We start from the raw sequence: 27,175 nt of genomic DNA, 5'->3' as shown, positions 1-27,175 counted from the left end.
AACCTCGACTGACTCGTCTTTTGCTTTTTGCTTCTGGGAAACCACAACATTGTCTGTTCTTGCTCTTGCTAAGTAAATTGAGAGGCTAGGGATACACAACAAAATTATTGTGTGGAGCAGTTGCTATTGTTATGTTAGGATGTTGGCTGTGGATGGAGAGTTCAGAAGGTCATTCTTCACACAGCAAGGCAGATCTCTATGATTGCTGCTCAGAACAGAGAACTACCTGGCTCCAACTAGGAGCAGGCTCTAGTTTGCTGTAAATGTACTGTATAGTTAAAAAAGATATATATCTGTTTACACACAAGCTCTCTATGTGTTAATATGACCACCACCACACTGCTTAACACACTTACAAAATATTATAGTAAACTAATATTTACAAACACCACCACCAATTGATGCATTCATTTTGACTGGAAAGGAATTACTTCAAAACTACATAGCAGATTAGAGCAGGATTTTAAAAAATTAAAGGGCAGTAAAAAAAGATCAATACAAACATAGTATAGCTCAAAATAAAACTATTCCCAAAAGATTTCTAAACACACAAATGTGGCCAAAGACTCCACTGACAATAAGCCAGGAAACATTTATGCTCCAAATTCTGATTCAAAATAGTTTATAGCTACCTATTTGACATACCATGTCAAATTAGTGGAGGCAAATCCCAATGTTTGATGACTGTGGAAGAGCAAACACGAGGAACTTCGTTCTTTTTCAACTAGATTCTAGTTTATGGTACATTTATAAAATACAATGCATTTAAAACAGTGACAACTCGTATGTGCCCAAGAAAAACAAATTATGAATTGTCAAATTGCCACTAGATGGCAGAATATCATCAAGTATATACATTAATAGTATTTACTTCAGCTAAACTGCAGATTAAAAAAACATGTTAGGAAGTTAGTTCGGCTCATCTGAATAAACAAGAAGCTTCAATTTTTAAAAAGTGATTTATATAAACAGTATGATCATGCAAAAATCTAGGATTAGAGTTATCTGAAGGTCACACTCAACACTCTCATCCATAAGGTCCTAGGTCTATAATCCACATAGCTATGAAAGAATCAAGTGTCGTTGAGCAGGTGGCACATATACACACTAGGTTTGGTGCTGTTCTCCCAGCAACTGCATTCCAAGGCAGAAGCATACTGCTGCAGTGCTAGAAGCTGCTATGGAAAGAGAGAGGAAGCGCTTAAAATAAGATAAAGGGTTGAGGATAGCTCAGGAAGGGTGTGGGCACAACAAACATGTCAGAACCACAGTGCACATTTCTTAATTTAAACAAGCTACCAAAACTGTTTAAAATATTTTAAATTGCTGAACATAGCCTGCATACAAAATTTTAAAATTTCAGTGTGATGCAGTTTAGAAGTTGATATGGTAACAGGACTGAATTTAGCCATTTAGAATTTATAATAGAAATATCATTTGATTTCAGTATTACTTAAAAGTAGCATATATTCATGTTGCTATAAATGAAAACTAGTAATTTATTTAAATAGAAAAATATACACACTTTATATGTTACTTGAAAAACCTCAAGAGGAAAGAATTAGAGTATGTAACACTATGTCTATTCAGGTAGTTTTAAAAAAGGAGGATGTTTTTCTTAAGCTACAATGCTTGGGTTATTGGGGGAGGAAGAAAGAAGAGAAGAGAATTTGTTTAAGCAGAGCTCCCCACCTCCCTATCATAGCATATCTATCACTTACTTGGGGGCCATAAAGCTTCTGGCAATTTCTCCAGACATAAGCCTGAAACATCATCTGTGTACGACTTTTTCTTTCCCTACCAATATTACCATTACCCTTAAGGAGGCTTGGAAAAACATGTAACGCCTAAGAAGGCTTTGCAGCTTCTTAACCAAGCCCACAGAGGCTGCTTTCTGCTGTATAGGAACCTACCATGCAAACTCTTAATAGCTACCCTGCACTTCAAGCTACAAGAGACCTTAGCAATAGAACCAATTATCCAGTGAGTTATTAATGCAAAAAATCACAAATTAAAAACACAGAGAGAACGATGTTTATCCATCAAATATGATGGTGCAATTACTACAGGTACTTTATTTTTTTTTAAAAAAAGAAATTTTATTGAAGTGAGGCATTACTTTGAAAAGTGCCTCTGAAAAAATAGCATTGTGAATTCCAAATATGTGTCTGAATACAAATCAAAACATCCTCAGTTTACTAGTAAAATAAAATTTGCAACTGCCAGCCAGTCCTGTAAACTCAACCTGTGAGCTAAAACATAATAGCTTCTTTCTGGCACGTGCTTCAGTAGTGCTAACCAGTAGGATTCTACAGGGAAAATTCTTCCCTCAGTTGCATCTGTGCAACCCCATTGCCTTCAGTGGGGCATTTTTCAAAGAACCACCCACCTGAACATTCTTTTGGCTTATGGTTTGTTAGATTTAAGAAACATTTAATTAAATATATTACTAAAACATACAAGATAACTTTCCCTAACTTCATGGATAGTACATTTACAATATAATTAACAGAACACACGCCCCCGCCCTCTCAAAAAAGCAATATGATATGCACAAAAATTAAAAGGCTAAAACAACATGGTAGTTTTCAACTAACAGGAGTACAAAAATGTTGAGCTTGGTAGTTTCAGCTTTATTTATTTATTTTGTGGTCATGCAATTGACAGTAACTACTGAGGAAAATATTTTCAAACCAAAACATTGCAAATGGTTTTGTTATAAAGGTTTAACTTGTGCAGGAAAGTGGTTATTTATGCACACAAAACTGCTACTTTATAGACGGATAAGAATTTTAAAATTATATTAAGCACTTTACTAGAAATATGGATTTGTACCATATAGTGTTATAGTAAGTAGACTGTTCTAACATTTAAAAAATTCCGAGTGAAGAAGGCACAGCAAGGCTGTCACCGTTCCAGTTATGGCCAATTACGAAGAATCAAATGGATACTTTTCATCCAATCCCTAGGAACACCAGCTTATTTTTAATTTTTATTTCAATACAAATATTAAACAATTCACCTCTCTAAAAAAAGATGATATAACTCAAACTAGCCCATTAAGATCTAAATTGTAAGATTTCAATTTGTTAAAAAAAAAAAACCCCACAATCTCATAAGTCATGTCTTTCAACTTTGATTTAATAATCTAATGTAGTAAGAATCATTGGGAAGTCCATTAAGAAATTCCATTCCTTGCTCCACACTTCCTTGAAAACAAGTATGGGTAAATAATAGCACCATAGTTTTCCAGTGACACTGACTCAAAATATTATTCATATAACAGAAAACAATTTGCATAGTTTTGGATAACCATGGATACAGATGATGTTCTATTTATTTGGATAAGATTCTACAGGAAATTGCACTTGTAGGATACTTTCTGGCAGCAGTCAAGTGGTTAAATTTTATGAGTACAACTTTTATGGTCTCTGTAGTTACACCTGAATTTCATAGCTTTAAATGAGGAAGAAGGAATAATTTTTCAGCCAGGATTTGAAAGCAGTCACTTACTTGTCCTTAACACACATTCAAGCAGAGAAGACTTTTCAGTGGACCATCAGAATCAGTAATCATTGTAAATCACCTCCTGGAAAAGAAAGCCTATGCATAAATATTGCTTTTTTATTTTATAGTTAATATTAAAGATAAACATTAAGTGTTTAAAATTAAAAAAAAAAACTTTTACTTATTCTAATCTGGAGATTTCCAGTTTTAAACCTGCTTCACAGCTGTTGCTATTCTTTACTGTAATTGTTGGACAAGATCACATTGTAATTGGAACATTTAATTTTGCAATTCCAAAGTTTATGTTGCATCTCTAATAGTACATTAAGATAAGTTATGTTTTATTTTTTCTCCTTTACATTTTTTAAAAAGGAAAAGAAAGAAGCCATCTGGGATGCTCTCTTCATAACTCCTTAGGTTTTCGACTCTACCACTTACTATATACACAAAATAACAAACCGATGTTACAACTGTTTACAACTACATCATTTTAAAAATGTATTAAATTCTTGTACATAGGACAGTCTAGCCACTTGTGAAGTTTGTCATTTTAAAAGTTCATCTCTTTTGAATTCAGTGTACAAAAGAAGTCTTAAATTCCTTTTAAAGTTGAAACATTTTCTTTTCCTTCATTCAGAAAAGATAATTGCTACAGCCGATTTTTTAGTTTTAATTCTCATTCAAAACACACATCCAAGACTAAGCATGGAAAGTTCCAGGTCAAAATGAGAATTTTTTTAACTTATGACCAGTAAGTAAAAAAGACGGTTACTCACCGTTGTAACTGTTGTTCTTCGAGATGTGTTGCTCATATCCATTCCAGTTAGGTGTGTGCGCGCCGCGTGCACGTTCGTCGGAAGATTTTTACCCTAGCAATACTCGGTGGGTCGGCTGGGCGCCCCCTGGAGTGGCGCCGCTATGGTGCAGGATATATACCCCTGCTGACCAATCCGCCCCTCAGTTCCTTCTTGCCAGCTACTCCGACAGTGGGGAAGGAGGGCGGGTCTGGAATGGATATGAGCAACACATCTCGAAGAACAACAGTTACAACGGTGAGTAACCGTCTTTTCTTCTTCGAGTGATTGCTCATATGCATTCCAGTTAGGGGATTCCCAAGACTTACGTAGGCGGTGGGGTCGGAGTTAGATGTTGCAGAATGCAAAACTGCTGAGCCAAAGGCTGCATCATCTCTGGACTCTTGGACCAATGAGGCAAAGGTGTGGACCGAGGACAAGGTAGTTGTACGACATATCCCCTGAAAGGGTATGTGAGCCAGGAAGGCAGCAGAGAAGCCTGCGCCCTGGTGGAATGTGCAGTAAGGTGGCTCTATGGAACATGGGCCAAAACACAGGAGGTGCGGATGCACGACATCATCAAAGATGAAATCCTGTAGGAGGAGACAGGTATGCCCTTCGACCGGTATGCCAGTACGACGAAGATTTGGGGGCATTACGAAAGGGCTTTATCCGCTCAATATAGATTGCGGACGCCCTACGGACATGTAGGGAGGGCAATTGTTGCTCTCCTTGCGATGAGTGAGGCTTCGGAAAGAAGACCGGAAGGAAGATCTCCTGGTTGATATGAGAGGCTGACACCACCTTAGGGAGGAAGGTCGGATGTGGTAACAACTGCCCTTGTCCTTGAGGAACACAGTATACCGTGGGTTCATCGTGAGAGCCTGAAGCTCGGAGACTCGTCTGGCCGATGGAAAGGCTACAAGGAAAACTGTCTTCCAGGACAGGTATACCAGCGAGCATGTTGTCAGTGGTTCAAATGGGGCAGTCATAAAACTGGTTAGAACCAGGTTGAAGACCCAGGTTTTGGTGGGGGCCAACTGGGGGGGTATAAACGCTCCAAGCCCTTGAGGAACCTAGAAACCACAAGGTGTAAGAATACGGAGCGGCCACTCTCCGCTGGGTGGAAGGGAGAGATGGCTGCCAAGCGTACCCTTAAAGATGACCACGCCAGGCGCTGCTGTTCTCGGGGGGAACAAGACGACCGTGAGTATGCTATCTCTGCCCGGGTGGTACACCAAGGTGAGCCACAATTGAAGTGGACGGAGGCGAAGCCTGGCATGTTTGGTTACAACGTGCAGACAGCCATGTGACTCGGGAAACCTAGGCAAGTGAGAGCCAAAGTTGTCGGGAAGGTCCGTAGACCTTGTACAATTGTTACCATCGCCTGAAACCGAGGCTGAGGTAAGTAGGCTCTGGCGAGACTGGAGTCCAGGATGGCCCCAATGAATTCTATTCCCTGTGTGGGAATCAGAGTGGATTTTCCTATTGATCATCAGGCCTAGACACAGGAATAGGTTCGTGTCGATGCCCGCATGACTGGTAACTTGGGCCCGGTGGTCCCTCGAATGAGCCAATCATCTAGATACGGAGAACGTGTATCCGACGGTGGTGAAGAGAGGCGGCGACTACAGCCATGCACTTTGAATACACTTGGGCTGTATAGAGGCCAACCAGGAGGGCCGTAAACTTGAAATGATGACGGTAGGCCCCAAACCGGGGATACCTTCTGTGTGGAGGAGAAATGGCGACGTGAAAATACACGCCCTTCATATCGAGGGCGGCATACCAGTCTCCGGGATCCAAGGATGGGATGACGGTCCCCATGGGTACCATGCGGAACTTAGCTGTATCATGAACTTGTTGAGTTCCCGCAGGTCTAGGATAGGTCTGAGACCTCCCTTCGCCTAGGGGATTAGGAATTAGTGGGAGTAGAACCCTTTGTCCCTTTCGTCCTTAGGTACCTCCTCTATAGCTCCGATGAAGAGGAGTGTCCGCACCTCTTGCAAGAGGAATCGCTCGTGAGAGGGGTCCCTAAGAGGGTAGGCTTTTGCCCCATTGGTGGTTAGAAGGACCCTAATTTTGGCTCCTTTGGGGTCCTGATTGACGCCTACGACCGCGTAAGCCACGCCCGCTGGCAAAGTCCTGTCTTTGTCTAGGCGCAGGGTAAGAGCGGTGAGGCTGGGGACGGAAAGGTCGGCGCTGAAGCACCGGCGTGTGCATGCCGAGAGAGAGCGCAAAGTGACCCTGCTGCCATTTAGGCTTTGCAGCCTAGGGCCAGTTTTTTCAGAGAACAGGCCTTTGCCATTGAAGGGCAAGTCCTGTATAGTGTGCAGCAGCTGCGAGGGAAGGCTCGATAACTGGAGCCATGAAATGTGCCTCGTGGCAACACCCGAGGCCAGAGTCGTGGCAGCGGAGTCAGCTGCATCCAACAAGGCCTGGAGGGAAGCTCTCGCCAGCTTCTTCCTTTGCTCCAGGAGGGCATCGAACTCTTGACGGGAGTTCTGAAGAACCGATTCTGTAAATTTGCCCACCGCCACCCATAGTAGCGGCTAAGCAGGGCTTGCTGGTTTGCTACACGAAGTTGCAGGGCCCCTGCTGAGCACATCTTACGGCCCAGTAAGACCATTCGCCCAGCCTCCTTGGATTTAGGGGCTGGTGCCTGCTGGCCATGGCGTTCCGTCCCATTGAGGGACTGGACGACAAGGGAGCGGGGGGGGAGATGTACATATAGGTACTTGTACCCCCTGGAGGATACCATGTACTTGCGTTTCAATTAGAGGAGGGCCCGAGGAGTATGTTCCTGCCCCCACCTCATCTGGGGAGGAGGAAGAAGGCAGGCCAGGGACAAGCGGGTCCTGTGTGGGCTCACGCTCCTGGACGACCTCCTGATCTGGTGGGATCTGGAAGCCCAGTGGCTGAACCGGGGCTTGCTCTGTACCGGTCGGAGGGGGACGGCTGATTGTCGCCTCTGGCACCCAGTGCTCCGACAGAACAGAGTGAGATGGGATCACAGGTACGCCTCTGGCGTGGCCAAGGTGTCCAAAATGACCACTGATAGGTCTCCTGGAAGACTCTGGAGGGCACATCGGAAACAGAGTACTGCGCAGAGTACTGCGGGACGACACTGATGCATGGCTGGATGGCCCTGGAGGAGCTGAAAAGCCCTTGGTAGAGTCTCCCTCTCTAACTGACGTCGCTCGACGCGGCACCGGGGATCGGTACCGGGAGGCATACCGGTACCGAGAACGGGACCTGCCACCACAGTGGTGCCGGGCGGTCGACCGAGATCGCGAGGCTCGATGTCGGGAGTGGCTACGGGAGTCCCGGTGCCCGGAACGGTGCCAGGAGCTGGATCGGTGTTGAGTGTACCGGGCCAGCGAACGGGACGCTGATCGGTGCCGCGAGTACTACTGGTACTGAAATGGAGAACGGTGCCGAGACTGTGAGCGGTGTCGGGACCTCGATCGGTGATGGGACCGAGAACATCTGCGGGACCGCGATCGTGAACGGTGCCGCTCTGCGGTGCCGACAGAGGGTGGTCTGATCAAGGCAGGCTTGCCGATCGACTATATAACCCGCACCGGCGGTGCCGGGGGTTGAGGCAGCGCAGACGCTGTCATTGCAATCAGCTCCCTCGCCGTGGAAACTGTCTCCGGTGTGGAGGGAATAGTGAGCTCAACCACAGCTCGCGCCGGGGAGCTTTCAGGCACCGGACTCGACGGCTCTTGCGTGGCCAGGGTCGACGGTGCCGGTATTGTCGGTGCCACGGCAGGTATCGGAGCCGGGCGGTCCGACTTGGTATAGCGCTCGGGCTGCGGAGCAGGCGGCTCTCATGCAGCTTAATAGTGAGCTCGACCACAGCTCGCGCCGGGGAGCTTTCAGGCACTGGACTCGACGGCTCTTGCGTGGCCGGAATCGACGGTGCCGCTATTGTCGGTGCATCGGCAGGTATCGAGGCCGGGCGGTCCGACTTGGTATAGCGCTCAGGCTGCGGAGCAGGCGGCTCTGACGCAGGAATCTTGTGCCTCTTCACCTTCGGGGAGAGGGATCGGTGCCGAACGGATGTTGGTGCCGGCGACGGCCGGTGCCAAGAGGCCTTGGCGGTACCGGCGATCCGGTGCCGAGGGAGCGCTTCTTGAAGACTGACCAGTGCTCGGTGCAGAGGGCTGAGGAGTAAGAGCTGCCTCTCTCAGGAGCTGCCTGGGATGAAAGTCCCGCTCCCCCTTTGTTCTCGGCTTAAAGTCCTTACAAATACGGCACTTATCTGTTAGGTGAGATTCCCTGAGGCACTTAAGACAGGAGTCGTGGGGATCTCTTGTCGGCATCGGCTCGTGGCAGGCCGAGCTTTGAAACCTCAGTGAACCAGGCATAGGCCCAGGCACCGGGTGCGGGGATAATCCCCGAACCCCTGTCAACTATATACACTAACTATAGTACAAACAAATAAAGTTAACTACAACTATATAAATCTAAACTAACGAGAGAACTACGAGTAGCTAGGGAAGTGGAGGTCAGCTAAGCCGCGCTCCACTGTTCCAACGACCGACACAGGTGGTAAGAAGGAACTGAGGGGCGGATGGGTCGGCAGGGGTATATATCCTGCACCATAGCGGCACCACTCCAGGGGGCGCCCAGCCGACCCACCGAGTGTTGCTAGGGTAAAAATCTTCCGACGAACGTGCACGCGGCGCGCACACACCTAACTGGAATGCATATGAGCAATCACTCGAAGAAGAAACTAAGCGTACAGACACATCTTCCCTGTACATAGGGTGACCAGATGTCTCAATTTTATAGGGACAGTCCCGATTTTTGGGTCTTTTTCTAATATAGGCTCCTATTACCCCCCGCCCCCGTCCCGATTTTTCACATTTGCTGTCTTGTCACCCTACCTATACATGAGCACACTGCCTTCTGCATCATGCAAGAACAGCAAATATTTTCAAAGCAGAAGAAAAAAGGGTACATTGTCAAGTTCCTACTGCCTAGTTTTGCTGTGAAGTTCTGAGAATGAATAATCCATTTTGTGGTGCATGTTGTACAAGGTATGATTAAGTGTACTAATTAGTGAGCATTTCTGGGTCTCTATTCAGAATTACAGTAACTTAAGGAAAAGTTTCAAACAACAGCTGCATGATTGAATTGATTTATTGAAAACTGCTTGAAGCACTATGTAAAGCAGAGGCTGTTCAAGCTAATTAGAAAAATAAATTGCTCTTGGGAAATATTTATGAGGCATTCACATGTAAAAGTACACACTATAGTCCTATCCAAAATCAAGAGTTTCAAAATTGATACTTCTACTCAGACTACTTAGTAGATAATCACTAGTAGTCAGGTGAAGAGCTTTGTCCAAGCAGATCATTTCTTAAGAAATTAAACTGAAGCCTTTCAGATCAACTGGGTGTGTATGAAGTTGTCTGCTGTTTTAACCACTTCTTTGACAATACTGACTATAGATTTATTCATATGAACAGACTTAATAATTAGAGGGGTGACTGACAATGTGGTCACATAAGAATACGCATCAGGAGTAAATTGTCTCCTAATTAAACACCTTTGTAACAGCGTTTTATGCTAAATCAACCTCCACTAATCACAGAAACTAGAATGAAGACCCAAAAAAAGGGGAAAAAATAATTCATAATACTGCTAAGCAAGATGCTCCATCAAAAACCCTTAATTACATTTGAATGTTAAAGAAAATGAAGCTCTTCAGATGGGCATCTCAGTAAAAACTCAAATCAGCCTTATTACTTGACTATATTCAATTTTCAATGGCATGATTATTTCCCCCAAAAACGGCTACAGAGACCACTTCTAGAAGTTCTCTACTGGAGAGACCGTATGAAGAAAATGAAAAGTGCAATTTACCTACAGATGACCAAATAGGTTTGTCAAGACATCATTAATTATTTTAGAGATTAATATTAAAATTTCTAAATGTTAAGTCAAATTTTGATTTTGTTAAGTAATTATGAAGTCACCATAGTCATCAATCTCAAATCAGTTCGGAAAACCAGAATCCTGCAAAAACTGATGTTCTTGCAGGCAAATCCGTGCAAGTACTGATACAGTTTGCTTAATCACCAAAAGAAATCCCACTGAACATCTGAACCACTGACACGGATTGGACAGGGTGGACAGAGAGTCACTTACAAAAGAAGTCATCTTATGGAAAGATTTGAGATCTCAAAAAATGTTCTAAAAAAAATGAATAGTTTTGAAATGCTCAACTGCTCAGTCACATTAAGACAGCTAAAGTGTTAAATGCTTTGCACATATTAATTTTCCATTTAAGCGACTGTTGAAATTACCATACAGCTGTTATGAGATTGAAAATGGAAAAACTGAACATTAAGTAGTGGTCCATACTATGAAAAAGCTTGAAAACTGTCACTTAAATTGCTTACAATTAATTCTAGATCGTTTTAGATTAAATTTGAAGCTTTGGTGACTTTTGTTCATAAATGGTGTTCAGGCAACAGGCCCAGCTATCACAAAGCAAGTTAAAAGCTTTAAGAGTAAACTGTGTATATAGATTAACCAATTGTCAGTCATTGTCTACCTACCATTCCCATTTTCAGCATATTCACAACATTAGTGATATGGGCCATTCAAGACAGGATATACAGATTTAGCAACATTTATGCTAAATTCACTAATTATAGTTTAAAAGAATTTAATACACAGTTATCTATGAGCTATCTATTTCTGTGATTATGCCCCATCTGTGATTATGCCCCATAATCCCATGTGATTATGTGGTTGATAGGTGGGCTGAAAGAGAAAACAGTCACATAGCCCAAAGATTGGTTTAAGCTGACTTCCACGCTGCTGTGCTGCAAGCCTAGGTACAATAAAGAAATACATTTTGATCAAATCATTGTCATTTTTTGGTGGGGAAGCAGGTTTATAAATCCTGTTTGTAGGAAGAGGGTGCACTCTATGGAACATCAAATCCACTGCATCACAGTAAATAATAAAAAAAGAACCCCTATATATCAAAGTTTTAGGGCACAGCAACTTTGGCGGTATGCCTGAAGTAAGTGACTGGTTTGGTTGGAGAACCAGTCTGTGCCTTCCAATTCTGCCCAAGTAGACTACGCACTAGAATGTAAACACATGACCAGTCTAAAAGGGAAGATGGAATATAGTTTCTGAAAGAAGACTAGTGGTGCAGAATAACTACAGTTTTTGATAAATCCTACAGGAAGGTCTTTCCAGTGTAAAAAGACTATCTAGATTAGTATTTTCATTAATTTGCTCTGGCCGTAAACCTTACAGGACCACCTTCCTGGAATGATAACTTTGAATGGTCTTTACTAAGGCTAACTAAGGCACTGTAAGTCCTACTCCACGGATAAGAGCTAGAGTAATGTAAAAAAAATGAACAGAAATGAACATTTTGGTTGATAAACTAAACCAATATATAATCAAACTCAATATGGTAAAATATTACCACATATCAAAAGAGAGTGAGCACATTATAACTTGGGTCAGTATTACTCTATGTTTATGTGAAATATTTTTTGCTGATATAATAAAGCTATTAAATATTGACTTCATCATTTCACTGAAACACATACCTTTCCTTTCACTAAAACCTGGCTATTCTCATGCTATTGAAAACCTACACTGTCACATCTTGCAAGGTGTAATTCCATTATTCCTATCCTAAAACCAGAAGCTTCCTCTTCTAATCAGAGCAAGGCCATTGCATTGTGCACCATCTGAAAAGTTGCAGGTTTAATTTCAAACTTGATGATCATCAAGTGTATTAGTGTCCTTTATTACAGACACTATAAAACTAAGCTAATTACCACACGTAACAGAGTGGCTCGCCCCGATAACAGAATGAGCAACACATGGGAGAGATCAGGATTATTGTCCTATAAAGAGCAGCAGGAGTCCACAGTGAAGAGAAAGTGAGTGGGGACAGGGGAAGCTCAGTAAGCTGTGGAAGGGTCTGCAGAGAGTGAGGAAGGCTCTCCAAGCAGAGAGGCCTGGGAGCACAGGCATCGACTTTCCGAACTGCTGGGGGGTGCTCAACCCCCAGCTCTGCCCCAGGCCCTGCCCCCACTCCACCCCTTCCTCCTCAATTCTGCTCCTTCCTCAGCCTCCCACTTGCTGCAAAACAGCTGATCGCAGCAGGTGGGAGATGCAGGGAGGTGCTGATCTGCAGGGCCCACCGGCAGGCGGGAGGTGCTGGAGGGGTGAGGGGACGCTGATAGGGGCTGCCAGTGGGTGCTCAGCACCCACCATTTTTTTCCTGTGGGTGCTGCAGCCCCAGAACACCCGTGGAGTCAGCGCCTATGCCTGGGAGAGATCATGACCATGCAAGAGAGGGATTGCAAAGCTCCCCAGGCTGAAAGTCTGGGAGGAAGAAGAGAAACCTTGTGTTGTGTGGACTTAAGAACAGATTGGTTTGGGGATTTTGAGTTTTATTTGCAGTTTATTTTATATTAATTAACCTAGCCTGCAAGGAGGGGTATTTTTTACCCCAAAAAAGCCTTGGTGAAGAAACTGAGGTTGGTTGCTGGTAGCGTGACCAGTGCTTAATTTGTGCCAGAGCTTGCCAGGACTGAGCCCTGGCACCCCTAGGCTTTGCAGTTCATAGTCCCAGCACCTGTGGGCTTGCTGCATCTATTATGAATGTTAAAAAAAAAAAAAAAAGTGCTTGAGTCCCGGCACCTCTTTCATTACAAATTAAGCACCGAGTGTGACCATAGGCTACTGAACGAGGCACACAGGAGGCACCTGGCCTGGTTACAAGGCAGAACAGAGAACTCAATCCCAGCACAACCCCAGTTCTCAAAACTTGGTGCCTGAGTCTCTACAATCAATGTCTCTGCTAAGTCTCACAACACCAGTATCACTTTCATCATATAAACCTTCCATTTCCTGTCTACAAAGTATCTGTGTTCAACAGTAAAGCAAAACTGTTTACACAGTCTCGTATTCAACTTATATAGGAAGATCTTTATGTATGCTTTCATTTAATTACACTTCTTGACAAACTTACATTCAGTAGATTATCATTCTTCAGCAACAGAAATAATGAATTTATACCCTACAGTAACAAATCCTATTCCATTACCTATAAACCTCAGTTTATATATCTCAATTATCAAATGTAAGACCACAGTCAGTTTTCAGTCATAAGATAGAAGAAAACTTTAAAAAATGCTAAAGCAAAGAAACTTTCTTTAGAGATAAAGATGGAATGGTTAAATGAGGATGACATAATATAAAGCCTGGTCTCAGAATTCAAACAACAGAAGATAATTATGTGAGCTCAGATAAATACCAAATGATTAATGTAAAAGTTACCTCCAGGATCACATCACCTGGTGGGTGTGATGTAATCATCATATTCAACATATGTGGGAAGTTAGTAGCCAATTTCAAAGAAATGGGGAAATGGTCATGACCACAGCAATATACTCGTGGAAGAAGAAAGTTGGTCATGAATCTGGAGCAGAAATGGTGGTAGCAGCTGAAGGATAAATTCAGCCACATCAGTCTTTAGGATGAGATAAAAATTGAGACGTTACCAACTTAGATACAGTTGGTATAGAACAGGTAAGACTGTTAACCAGCTACAGTATTGCTTGTGGCATAGACAGCAGCTATACGAAATGCGACTAGACCTGGATTGTTTTAGAAATTTAAAAATAAATTCATAGCAAATGAACCAATGTATGTTAAATCCAAATTAGCTACCGATTTTTTTTGTAATTATATAGATCGGCAAAAATGCATAAAACCCTTTTCATTCCGTACTTTAAAGATAGCTAATAAGGCATTTAAGAAGACAATAAAATAAAAGATAAATGCTAATCTTTAGACCAATGCAAATTAGAACAGCTTAGTCCTAAATCCCTGGGGAAAAAAAAAAGGGAGCATACAGTGAAACTACCACTGAAGCCTTAACTATAGCTTTGTGGATATGACAGTATACTATGTCAAAGCTATGCAAATAGGTAACAGAAAATAGGTAATTACTACGGGCTTTAATAGAGCACTTTGGTGCAATATATAACAAACTGTTTTGTACCAGAAAGGCACAATATATCTTTTGAGACTAATTCATCTGTCCTTGTGCCTCAAGGGGAGAAACAATACATTTTGCCAGTTGTACCTACACAGCATTATCCTAATTTTCTTGCACATCAGTCAATAAAGTAATTCTTTAACATACGACTTTAGGGTGACCAGATGTCCTGATTTTATAGGGACAGTCCCAATATTTGGGACTTTTTCTTATATAGGCACCTATTACCCCCCCATTCCCTGTCCCAATTTTTCACATTTGCTATCTGGTCACTCTATAAGACTCTTTCAAAATATACTGGGGGAGGAGAAGCCTGGTGATACAATTCACTGAAACGGGGCTGTCACTAAAAATAATGTGCACAGAGGTTTTAGAATCTTGAACTCCAGCAATGTACCCCTTGTTGCAACATGTTAAATACTCCTAACCCAAAACACATCATTATAACATAACGCATCCTGTCTTAGGGAGACAATGGATTTTGTACTGGTCTTGTCAGGCTCCATTTACCAATCTTCCAGCAATGTTTAGCAAACACTCTGCACATGAGGCTGCTATTTTTCAGATATGACAATTAACTCGCTTCTTGTTCACTTTGCATATATTAAAATGACAGGACAGCATTAAAAATCTTATGCATTAGAATGTTTTGAATATTTCTCCCCTTCCCCTAATGTGTCATTTGTGTGCCCTATTTCTGGAAGCTTCTTTCTCCCTCTTTCACAGTGTGTGTCTGTGCATGCATGTGCACAAACACACGCATGAGAAAGACTCTATAACCTGGTGGTTAGAGTGCTCACATGGGAGGTGGGAGACCCAGGATCCAGTCACCCTGCTTCAATGAATAATGATTTATCCAGAGTGCAACAGCTTTGACAATAGAGAGATTGAGGGAGCCCCACAACAGAATATCCCACAGCCCAATGGTTAAAACATTCACCTAACAGGTAAAAAATCCCAATTCAGATCCCTTCAGTGGAGGGGAGACCATCCACATCCCAAGTGAGTATCCAAAACACTGAGCTAAAAGTTATGAGGGAAGTCCTCTTCCATCCCCACCCCCAGCTGTTTTGTGTGAACTTACCTGTGAGGCTTGATCCTCTGAGCATGCCTACCAGATCAGCCTCACGCACAACTTTAGGCAGCTTCCTCTGCTTTGTGAATCACTCTGGGGCTTAGGTGCCCAGGTGCCTAGAAGAAGGAAGCAATGTGCATGCTCAGAGGCAGAAACTTAGGTGCCTAGGGAACTTTTACTGCAAAATCTTGGGAGCCAAGTAAGTTTAGGTGCCGACAAGCTTAAGTGGGAGTTTTATGCATCACAGTGGTCCCAAAACTTGGACTTAGGCACCTAACTCTTTCTGAGCATTCAGGTGTTAGGCTTCCTGGACAATGAAATGAATAATTATTTTACAAAAATACACATTTTTCAAGAAAACTTTCCTACTTCAAACACCAAAATACAGGATGTGCTGTCTAGGCCAGTATAAAGGGACTTGATAAACCAAATTAACTAGTAAGAAACCACTGCTCACAACATCCTTTTATATCAGTCCAGATAGTTCAACAGCAGCATCTGACTTCAGAAAATACAGTAATATACCGCAGCATGTCAGGCCTCCTGCTCAGATACTACTATATCAGTGTCTAATAAGAGTCTACAGAAGGAGCACCTCCCTTCATCTCACACTGAGAAATAGTGATGGTTATTGTTGAATTAACTTTGATACAACATATTAACTACAGGCAGTGTAAGCTTCCTCAGTGCAGTCCCAACCACAATATGACTCAAAACTTGCACATTCTGGTTTGTAAACTGAACATATGCTATATAAAAGTCACTAACATAGCTTAAAGATGAAACAAGATGACATTTTTACAGAGTCACTTTTTTGACTATAAATACACTTAAATACAATGTTCTCTGACCATTTGACACACATTGGTTCATAAGCCACAGTGTAGCAAGAAATAATACGGGCTCAGTAGTACACATCTGCATAATACACTCAACATAATAAATATTACTAAATCACATAACTTAGTACAACTCATAATAGGGATACACACAAGCCTGAAAGTTTAACTTCATGTCATTAATCCTAGCTGCAATATGGATATAAAATTCAAAAGAACGTAACAATTAGTATGCCAGAGCACAAAAACAACAATTTATGCTGGTACAGATTTAAATTCAAAACCTGAAAATACTGCCATATGACTTGTGTTTTGTTTCATTGTTAAATGTTTATTACTTTTTATTTAACTAGACATACCTAACTCGGTTGATAAGAAGGTTCATTTTATACCTTTGGAATTTTTAAGACATCCATCTTCATGCCAACCATGCCCTAGCCTTTGCAGTGACTTGATGTCTTTCACAATATATGCTGTAGTCACTGTCACATTACACAGAACAAGTTTCAGTTCAGATTACTAGCTCTAAGGACCAGTCACACAAATTAAGTGACCATCACGTTAGCTGCATCTGAATGGTGACAAATAATAGTAACACATACTAGATAGGATACATGGCACCACAGTGGAATGTCAATTTATATGAGGGATGATTATAATTTTAAGTTAAACGACATAGTAAATTATATCAAGCTTCAAAATGAATGAAGTCTCATTAAAAGAGCTGAGGTAAAGCTTAACCATGTTTGCCTTTTCTTTTTTTTTTTTTTAAATACAAAAGGTAACTTTTAAAAGAGAGTCATTTTTCTTTTACCAACATCATACGTTTCAATGGACTGACATTTCTCCCTACTACAGTGGAATCTATTGGCTTTCATGCTACCCAAATAGATGTCCAATGTAAGTACTTGGACAATATAGACAAAATTAGACCGTATTATATGATTATGTCAATATTATGTCATTAACAGTGTTGTAGACTGACACAGAAGACAAGACAACAGTATTTACTACAGCATAAGTCCAGTTAGATCAGGGTGGTCAAAACAAAACAGAAATTACATTTACGTGATTGCTTATTTACTTAGAAACAAATTATCCTATATGTAGTTATTGTAATATAAATAACCTGTATTAAAAATTTTATTCTATGTAAGAAAAAAAAGTTTTAATATATAATTTTCAGATTTGACAATTCTGGACATAAAGAATATACAAGAGCTTTGAAACACCTATTTTCTAGAAATGTGTGATTTACATTCTAAGTGTTTACTTGCATTTCACTCCCACATGGGAATTAGAGTTGGGATCTTGAGCTGACAAAGGTTAGAAGCTCTGCCGAGACAACAGTCTTTGTCCAAAATGCACATATGGGCCTGATGGGGATTTTTGAGGGAAAGAATAAATGGTAAAAGTAATGTGGATTCTAGATCCCTCACCCTCAGTTGTACAAGTTTTACTTTAATATTTGATACTGATATTAATAATTTGTTCTTGCTTTCAAATAGCCAACTGATTTGTTTTAAAAAACCCAACAGAATCATCTACCGTTTCTTTTCATAACTTTAATGTGGATACAGACACCACTTGGATTAGTATGCAAATATATGCCAAATGATGGAACATTTTAAAGTTTGAATTAAAAACATTAAAGATATAACTGGGGATTCATTTTAAAAATTCAGTCTTCACAAATTTTCATTTTTTTCCTTTTACTAAAGCAGAAAGTTCTCAAATCTTCTAAAATTGAAGTTTATGGGAAGATAAACAATGAAGATTACTGTCGTTATGCACAGCAGATGCTTTGTTCTTATTCCTGAAATTTTGATAACTAGATATTTAAAACAATGTAATTTTATTCATTTGTACATTCCTCACAAAATATGTTTAATATCAAAATAGGCATACAATAAACACCAAAACCTTAATACTGCTCCATTAATGAAAGCTGATGCAAATTAAGTGATTACCATATTTTCATTATCTTCTCATACAATCCATTAGTTCCAGTAAGACATTGTTCTTGACAGAGACATTTTTCTACATGCAAGCTGATACAGATATGAGAGCTCTTACCTTTTAACCAATCAGCTAGGGAAATATTTTTCCCTTAAAAGGGAGGAGGCAATCTTCCAAATATACAGTTTCAGTACAGTTAGAGCTCAGTCTGCCTGTTTTCAACAGCAACCATTATCACTTTCTTCTTGCAGACAGCAACATACCATCTAACACTTATAAAAACTGAGAGCACTCATCAAGTTCATGGTGAAAACAGGAAATATAATCAACTAAACTCATCAGTCTGTCTCACTAAATACACGTGATCTCTGCCCAGTCATCAGCAAGTCCATTCCCCTTCCTGAAACTCTGAAGATATCAGAATGTATATTTTTGTTCTGCAATTCCACAATGCCAAATGTCTCGAGGGACCTAAGGAAGCAAGGATCCAACATACCCTGATAGATTGCTTCTTAGATCTCCTGAGAATGGCAGGTTCAGCATTACCACAGCATTATAATTAGCATTAACTCCTTCCAGTCCTACTGCATTGTTATAATTGAATCAGTTGAAGATGCCAAATGGACTCATTACATGCAGACTACAGCATTATATAAATACGTGTTTAGATTTTGAACTGATCTCATTCTAAGTTTTCCATTTTGGTAAGGATTATAAAACAGGCAACATTTAATAAATGTTTTAAAAAGTGTGTCACCCATATGTTTAGAATCAGTGATTAAAAAAACAAAAACACCCCTCCCCCCAAGAGCTGCATTTAGCACCCGTTTTAGAACAAACCAACCAACCTGCAACACAGGTCTTGGGGAAAAACTGACTGCTATGCTCAAAATGAAACTTACTCTACACATGTGATCTGTGTTAAATAACCAACAAATTTTCAAGCTAGCTTTTAAACTTGTCCAAAAATAGCTTTCAGAAAAAACATTCCAAGAAATACATGTTCATATGACAGCCATTCCATTTTCTGCGTGTAATGTCACCAAAAGTCAGGATGTTCAAAAACATAATATCAAATAAATCTTTGAACTTTAGTTTAAGCTTTGTATCAATTAAATCTCAGAATTTATGTACAATTAGGGGCAATGGAATGGATGCGGGGGTGCTAGTGCCCTTGCAGTGGAAATATTCGGGGGATGGAAATCGATGTTTCTGCCCTGCCTGCTCTCAGAGGCAAGAAGTGGGAGCCAGCTATGTAGACAGAGACAAAAGCAGGACCCAGAGGAGGGACTGGATTTACTGCCATGGCACAGAAGATTGAGCCAGCCGGTAGGGAGCAAATAGGACTTCCAAGCCCAGCCCAGTCGTACCATCCAGCCACCATGGGTCCTCAGAGGAGACATCAAGCTCAGGTAGGGGCAAGAGATCATTAGCCAACTGCTGTGGTGGGGAGATGGGACAGCCATCCCTCATGAGGATGCATAGGTGCCAGCCACTTACAGGATGCACGAAGCAATGGGCACCAGCTGCCCGATACTAGGAACTACCAATATGTCCCTTTCCAGCCTGGAGCTCCCCCACACTTCAAGTCTCAGATATGGAGATTGGCATTTAAGCAACAGTTTGGTTGGTTGTTTTATTAAAAACAGAAACCGTTACAAATGTCAGGCTGAAAAGGCAGAAATGTTTTCTAATTAAAAATCTACATTTTAGGGAAATTTTTATTCAAAAGGACTGATTCTCATACTACTCCTGGGGGAATTCTGCGCCACTGTGCATGTGCAGAATTCACATCCCCACACAGATTTCCCCCTCCCCACCCCCCCAAAAAAATACATAAAATACATTCTGCCAGGAAGGCACAGAGGTTACACCTTTCATTCACCCACAGGGGCTGCTTTGGCACCAGAAGAGAGGGCAACTGTCTCAGCCTGCCATGGACAGGGAAAGGGAGAGGCTATGTTCCTCACAGCACCTCTCCCATTGGGCCAGGTAAAGAGGCTCAGGATATAGGGTGCGGAAGGGAGGGACAGAGTGGGCACATGGGGGGGGGGGGTCACAGACAGATTCAGAAGGGCCAGTGGAGGGACAGACTGGGGCAGGGGCTGAATGGAAATGGGGGTGCATGGTGACATGGGGACAGGGCCACACGGGGATAGGGTAAGGAGGGGTGGCTGAGTGGGGGGTGTAAGGGCACAAGGGGTCAGGGGAGTGGAGGGGTGTAGGGACACTTGGAAGAGTGGCAGATGTCCCTGACTAAATGGGAGAGGCTAAGGGTCTGGTTGGGAGAGGCTCCCCAACTCCCTAACAAAGTCTCTCCCCTCCCCCACACAAAAAAACCCTATTCCATACTTCTCCAACCCACACCCAACAACCCTCCAAGCTCACTCTGAGGCTTCTTCCCAGAATTACCTCCCTCTCCCTCAGCTCCTCCCTTACCCTTAACTCCCCCAAACCTTCACACTGCTTCTGGGGGGTGCAGGAAATATGTTTCTTTGTTGTAGTTTAAATGAATTATTCAAAGTTCTGAATTAATATGCTTAGTAAGGAATCTTTGTCAAAAAACATTTCCTGAATCTTTCATATTTGTCAAATATCAGAGGGATAGCCGTGTTAGTCTGGATCTGTAAAAGCAGCAAAGAGTCCTGTGGCACCTTATAGACTAACAGACGTTTTGGAGCATAAGCTTTTGGAGCTCTTGCTCCAAAACATCTGTTAGTCTATAAGGTGCCACAGGACTCTTTGCTGCTTTCATATTTGTATTATTCTGACAAATAAAATATGCAGAATTTCAAAGTATTGTGTGCAGAATTTTTAATTTTTTGGCATAGAATTCTCCCAGGAATAGCATACCCACCATAGGCACCGACGTGAAAAAATTTAGTGGAGACTAAGGGGGGGGATATGATAGAGGTATATAAAATCATGAGTGATGTGGAGAAAGTGGATAAGGAAAAGCTATTTACTTATTCCGATAATACAAGAAATAGAGGTCACCAAATGAAATTAATAGGCAGCAGGTTTAAAACAAATACAAGGAAGTTCTTCACGCAGCGCACAGTCAACTTGTGGAACTCCTTACTTACCTGAGGAGGTTGTGAAGGCTAGGACTATAACAGCGTTTAAAAGAGAACTGGATACATTCATGGTGGGTAAGTCCATTAATGGCTATTAGCCAGGATGGGTAAGGAATGGTGTCTCTAGCCTCTGTTTGTCAGAGGATGGAGATGGATGGCAGGAGAGAGATCGCTTGATCATTGCCTGTTAGGTCCACTCCCTCTGGGGCACCTGACATTGGCCACTGTCAGTAGACAGGATACTGGGCTAGATGGACCTTTGGTCTGACCCGGTACGGCTGTTCTTATGCTTAGCACCCATTGGCAGCCACCTTCTCCGCTCCCCCCAGTGCCTCTCATTTGCTGGTGCCTGCCCCATCAACTCCTTCCCCTCCCTCCCAGTGCCTCCCTCCCGCCTGCCGCAATCAGCTGTTCTGCGGCATGCAGGAGGTGCTGGGGTGGGGAGAAGGAGAGGAGTGCAGATGGAGCACACTCAGGAGAGGGGGTGGAACTGGGCTGGAAGGGGTGGAGAAGGTGTGGGACCTTGAGGGAAGGGGTCGGGTGGGGGCAGCACCTGGGGTGGAGCAGGGGGTTGAGCACCCCCAGGGCCCAGAGAAAGCCAGGACCTGTGATACCTACTACTTAAAAAGTGAGTCTCTTTCAATCAACATATAGGAAACCTAGCCTTTTTACAACAGTGACCCATATACCTTGGTCACAGCTTTGTCTCTCCATTCTACTTTTGCCATCAGTTCTCAAAACCTGAGATCTAACTGATGAAGGCACATATCTCTTGCAATAGCTCAATCATCCCATGCAACCAGGACATCAGACTCATCACTTCTTCCTCCCCTCCCTAGTGCTTGAATAATCACATTATAAACATATATAGCAGGAGTCAGCAACCTTTCACAAGTGGTGTGCCGAGACTTCATTTATTCACTCTAATTAAAGGTTTCACGTGCCAGTAATACATGTTAACGTTTTTAGGTCTCTTTCTATAAGTCTATAATATATAACTAAAACTATTGTTGTATGTAAAGTAAATAAGGTTTTTAAAATGTTTACAAAGCTTCATTTAAAATTAAAACAAAAACACAGAGCCCCACGGACCAGTGGCCAGGACCCAGGCAGTGTGAGTGCCACTGAAAATCAGCTCGCGTGCCATAGGTTGCCTACCCCTGATATATAATGTTATATATTATAACTGTGGCAAACTCCAGCAAAGAGCTGTATTTGTACAGAATACTCATTTCACCTATCCTTCATGTCTTATTTCCCTATGTATAAAAGTAACCAATAGCATTCCATGGTGTTCTGCCAAAGCTCTTTCATATTCTCAAATGAAATGCAGGCGAGAAGTGCACAATATTCTTACTTCCACCATATATAATTCTCCAGTGGGGATTCTGTAAACTTATCTTAAGGATTTAAATTTTTTACTGTTGCTGATGTCTGGAGAAACCAATTTCACCCTAACTGCCTGAGCAAAGCAAGTCTTGTACTCAACCCGGTGGCATTTCTCTGTCTTTCTGTAATTTGATATCTTTTGAGCATCATATTTGACCAATTCCAAAATTTCAGCGAATACTCTAGGCATCAATGGACAGAATCCTATTGACTACTGAAAACTGTAAAACCTAGTTTCCATTGGTGTGAGAGGAGAATCAGGCACACCCATTTGGTGCTGCAGGCATAGGAATATTACTGTCTACACATATTGCAGGCAGCAGCTTAATATTCTGCTCTCTCTCTCACTGGGTGTACAGTTTGGCTTACATAAGTAACAAAATAGTTTCTGATCTTAACCCTGAAAAATTGCAGTCTCTGGAGAGTTTTCCTGCACAAATACCTGCAAAACACAACAACACAAGTGCTGCTAAAGGAGACTAACACAGTAGAAGGACTAGAAGCCAAGCTGCATGGTGAAAACAAGTCTGTGGGCAGGAAGAGGACTAGTCAATAGCACTTTTCGCACAATGACCAGCAAAGTGTATGAACAAGTGGCCAGGGCATAAATCACTGGAAGATATGCCTGCAGTAGTTTGTGTATTATTTCATAAATACACAGGCCTTTAGAAAATATAGTACTGTGACAGATCCAAACCAGAAGGGTACAGGAGTCTGGTAGAGGGCAAATATACTGATCACTGGATAAGCAGTTTTCTGTTCCCTGAGTGACCAGAGCAGGGGCTGCACTAGAGTAATCAGGAACCTGCTAGAACCAATTAAGGCAGACAGGCTGATTAGAACACCTGCAGCCAATCAAGGCAGGCTAATCAGGGCACCTGGGTTTAAAAAGGAGCTCACTCCAGTCAGGTGAGGGGGAGCCAGAGGAGAGGAAGTGTGTGTGAGGAGCTGGGAGCAAGAGGCACAAGGAGCTGAGAGTAAGAGGGTGTGCTGCTGGAGGACTAAGGAGTACAAGTGTTATCAGACACCAGGAGGAAGGTCCTGTGGTGAGGATAAAGAAGGTGTTTGGAGGAGGCCATGGGGAAGTAGCCCAGGGAGTTGTAGCTGTCATGCAGCTGTTACAGGAGGCACTATAGACAGCTGCAATCCACAGGGCCCTGGGCTGGAACCCGGAGTAGAGGGCGGGCCCAGGTTCCCCCCAAACCTCCCCACTTCTGATCAGACACAGGAGAAGTTGACCGAGACTGTGGGGAAGATCACTGAGGTGAGCAAATCTGCCAATAAGCGCAGGACCCACCAAGGTAGAGGAACTTTGTCACAGTACCCATACCACAAACTACCTGGTGCTGGAAGACAGGATATGTAGCTTGCTCTAGTAAGCAATTTATTTTGATTTTGTCTTGAGCTGTGACTATTCCTAAATCACAGGGTCTCACGTGATTAAAAGTTGTTAATTTCAACGGGCCCAAACATTTAAGGGGATTATATGTGATCCTAGATTCAATTACCAACCAAAACAAAATATAAAAAAAAAGAAACTGAAATAATGACGAAAAGGAGCATCTTAGATGACAATTTAGGTTTAATGGCTACGTCCTGTAAAATTGCTAGAGGTTATAATCCATCCACAGAATCTCACTATACATGTACTTTTTGGAAAAACTGAAAAGCCATTTGCACTTAAAAAGTTGGATAGCACACAGAGCTGAGCCTACATAAGCAACGAAGTGTGTGACCCTCAAGTATATTTTACATGCCACATTAGTTTTAACTGAAAAACCCAGTAGACATCCATAAAAGGGTATATATGATACAGTTCAGGGCTGCTAAGGGAGGGCACACAAAATAGTTGCCAGTTTTTGTAGCTGTCTGATCTTTCTACACTTAAATGGCCTGTCCAATGGGTGTGTAATTAAGAAACTTATCTGATATTAAAGATTGTTTTATATAGAAAATGTTTCAGAATACAAGAGTACTTTTTCTACTCACACATACACAAGCATGTATGACTATTTACTTTTTTCACCTTACTACAAAAATGTAATTACGTAGTAATCAATTGATCTATTTCTCTGAATTTCCACTAGTTCCTCCGCTATCTGAAATTTTCTCTTGAAAAATATCCATCTTGAAGAAGATACAGTGCCAAAATAAATGTTCCTGCCATAAATACCTGTATGTTTAAAGTGCAGCCTAAACTTTCTAAACCTTCTTGCTCTTTAAAGAGGTAGCATGAGGACATGTCTTGTGTGTACACTTTATGTACAGGATACCAAAACACCTAGAGATGTATCTTGGATAAAACAGAGAATGAGAAATACTGTTGTAATATTCTGTATCCTTAAAGTGTTTTCAGAACTATTTTATATACTAAATACAATATTTTGATATTTACCTATCTTAAAATGAGAAACTACTGAAAATAACTTTTTTTTTTAACTCAAACTTTGAGGCATTCTTGATATGTTGGTGGTAAATTACTGGTACACGTAGATAGAAAAACAACTAGCCATCTTTTACTCTACAGGTTGAGTTAAAGTATTAAAGCTATACCTATCAACTACACACTTCTGCTTCTACAGACTAAAATTTTACATTGCTATTGTTGTAGAGTCGAGTCTATCATAATTTTTATAGATCTGGTAGAATAATAATTGTTTCAATTTATTTTGACATTAATACGTTTAATTATTTTTTTTTTAAATCAGCCAGCTTGCCTCCTCTAGCTCAAGTAGAATACACAAGTTATTTGTGACCTAAATTCCTTTTTGTGTAGCCTACTGAAGCTTGTCTGAGAAGAGAATCAAAGGAGCAATGGCCATAATGGCTTGAAGAGCAAAAAGAATTCAGAAGAGCATACACATCTGTGACATCTCAATACGAATGGAAACAATAGACACCTCCCCCCATCCCCATAACACTATTATGGGAGTGGAGAGGCAAATCTTTTTTGACTGCAATATGAAGGACATGGATAATGGTCTTGAATGCAGTTAGGAGGCATGGTGAAGTGGCATTACAAAAACTGGTTTCATTTCTTGCTGAATATGATGGTGAATGCAGGGAAAATGAGAGCCAAGAGACATTAAAGACAAATACAGGGAGAGAGAAACAGGAAAAGAAGAGGAGAGAAGAAAAATGGTCTTCACAGAAGGAAGAATCACCAGCAAGGTATGATGAACGCATTTTTTTTACAAAAGCAGTCAACTAAAAGAGCATATTCATGGACCACACAAAGCCTACCTTTTTATATGGACCTCAAAACACACCATTGTCTGGGCAACAAGGAAAATAGAAAGGTAGAGTTCCTTATTTCACTCTTGCTGGAGCTCAGCAGATGCAGACAACAGATTAAAAATTAGATGTTTTAATTTTGCATTTGAAATTGCCGTGTAAGGTCTCTCTACATGACCAGAAAAAGTGCTATTTAAAATTAGAGTTAGCTAATATGATTTGACTAAATCTACATTAAATGTTAAGGGGCATTTCAAATCAAGTTAGCTGGTGATGGGGATTATTAATCATACATACAGAGTAAGAGATCGGTAAAGGTGTTAGTTCTCAAGAAAGCCAGTTACTGGTAAACTCAGCTGGAAGAAAATGTCAAAAATGTGCTAGTGAAGAAATACAAAAACGACAGCAGAGTGCTAAGCCAGTTCAGTGACAGGAACAGACATCTGATACTCCACTGCAACAGAACTTTGGAACCAGTTGTACTATTCTTCAAGAACAGATTGAGTAGGTCTGTCAACTCATATTTTGTAGAAAATGCCAACGGTCAGACCAAAGGTCCATCCAGCCCAGTATCCTGTCTACCGACAGTGACCAATGCCAGGTGTCCCAGAGGGAATGAACCTAACAGGTAATGCCGCCATCCATCTCCACCCTTTGACAAACAGAGGCTAGGGACACCATTCCTTACCCATCCTGGCTAATAGCCATTAATGGACTTAACCTCCATGAATTTATCTAGTTCTCTTTTAAACTGTTGTAGACCTAGCCTTCACAACCTTCTGAGGCAAGTTCAGTCTTCCACTCACTTACCATTCACACTTTACTCATCCTCCATTTTAAAGTGTTTGGGATTTTTTATTTTTTTATTTTTTTTTTTTTTAAAGGATGACCTGAATACATCCATGCTCCAAATTAAGTCTTCTGGACAAAGAGGACAGGGTCTGGCCACTTTCTTTTTTCACAGACCTACAAAAAGTTCTGACTATTGTTCTTACATCCCAAATTGCAAATACCCAGCTGTCTTAATCTTTACCAACTTGAATTGGGGCTTGCTGACTCTCCCATGGCATTAATATTCCCTGCAGCAGAAGTAATACACAGAATTCTAAGGTGGCAGTGCTGCCTCCTCCCACAGGCGCAAGTCTGTGAATGAAGCAAATCTTTGCCATATTGTTCTCCTTTCTCTTAGTGTCTTTATTTTTTGATGTGCCACTCGGCTGGCCCTGCCTGTCCCTTTCACT

General features: G+C 41.7%; 1 protein-coding gene across 12 annotated transcripts in view; it reads right to left on the bottom strand.

Moving 5' to 3' along the window:
- Nucleotides 1-27,175, bottom strand: part of NCOA3 (nuclear receptor coactivator 3) — a 162,389-nt gene that overhangs the window by 44,686 nt on the left and 90,528 nt on the right. For 9 of the 12 annotated variants that reach the window (XM_039498864.1, XM_039498862.1, XM_039498861.1 and 6 more), the window contains one exon: nucleotides 3,514-3,589. The exons of 1 other annotated variant lie outside the window; for it this stretch is intronic. The gene's annotated coding sequence lies outside the window, so the exon portion shown is untranslated. Of the gene's footprint in view, nucleotides 1-3,513; nucleotides 3,590-15,445; nucleotides 15,555-18,351; nucleotides 18,512-27,175 lie in introns of those variants that run through there. 2 more of the 12 variants (XM_039498869.1, XM_039498865.1) reach the window with 2 other exon arrangements.

This window comes from Mauremys reevesii, linkage group 13 (assembly GCF_016161935.1).
Source record: "Mauremys reevesii isolate NIE-2019 linkage group 13, ASM1616193v1, whole genome shotgun sequence".
Classification (NCBI taxonomy): domain Eukaryota; kingdom Metazoa; phylum Chordata; order Testudines; family Geoemydidae; genus Mauremys; species Mauremys reevesii.
Note: the sequence above shows the minus strand (reverse complement) of the source record. Positions and strands in the feature narration are given on the sequence as shown.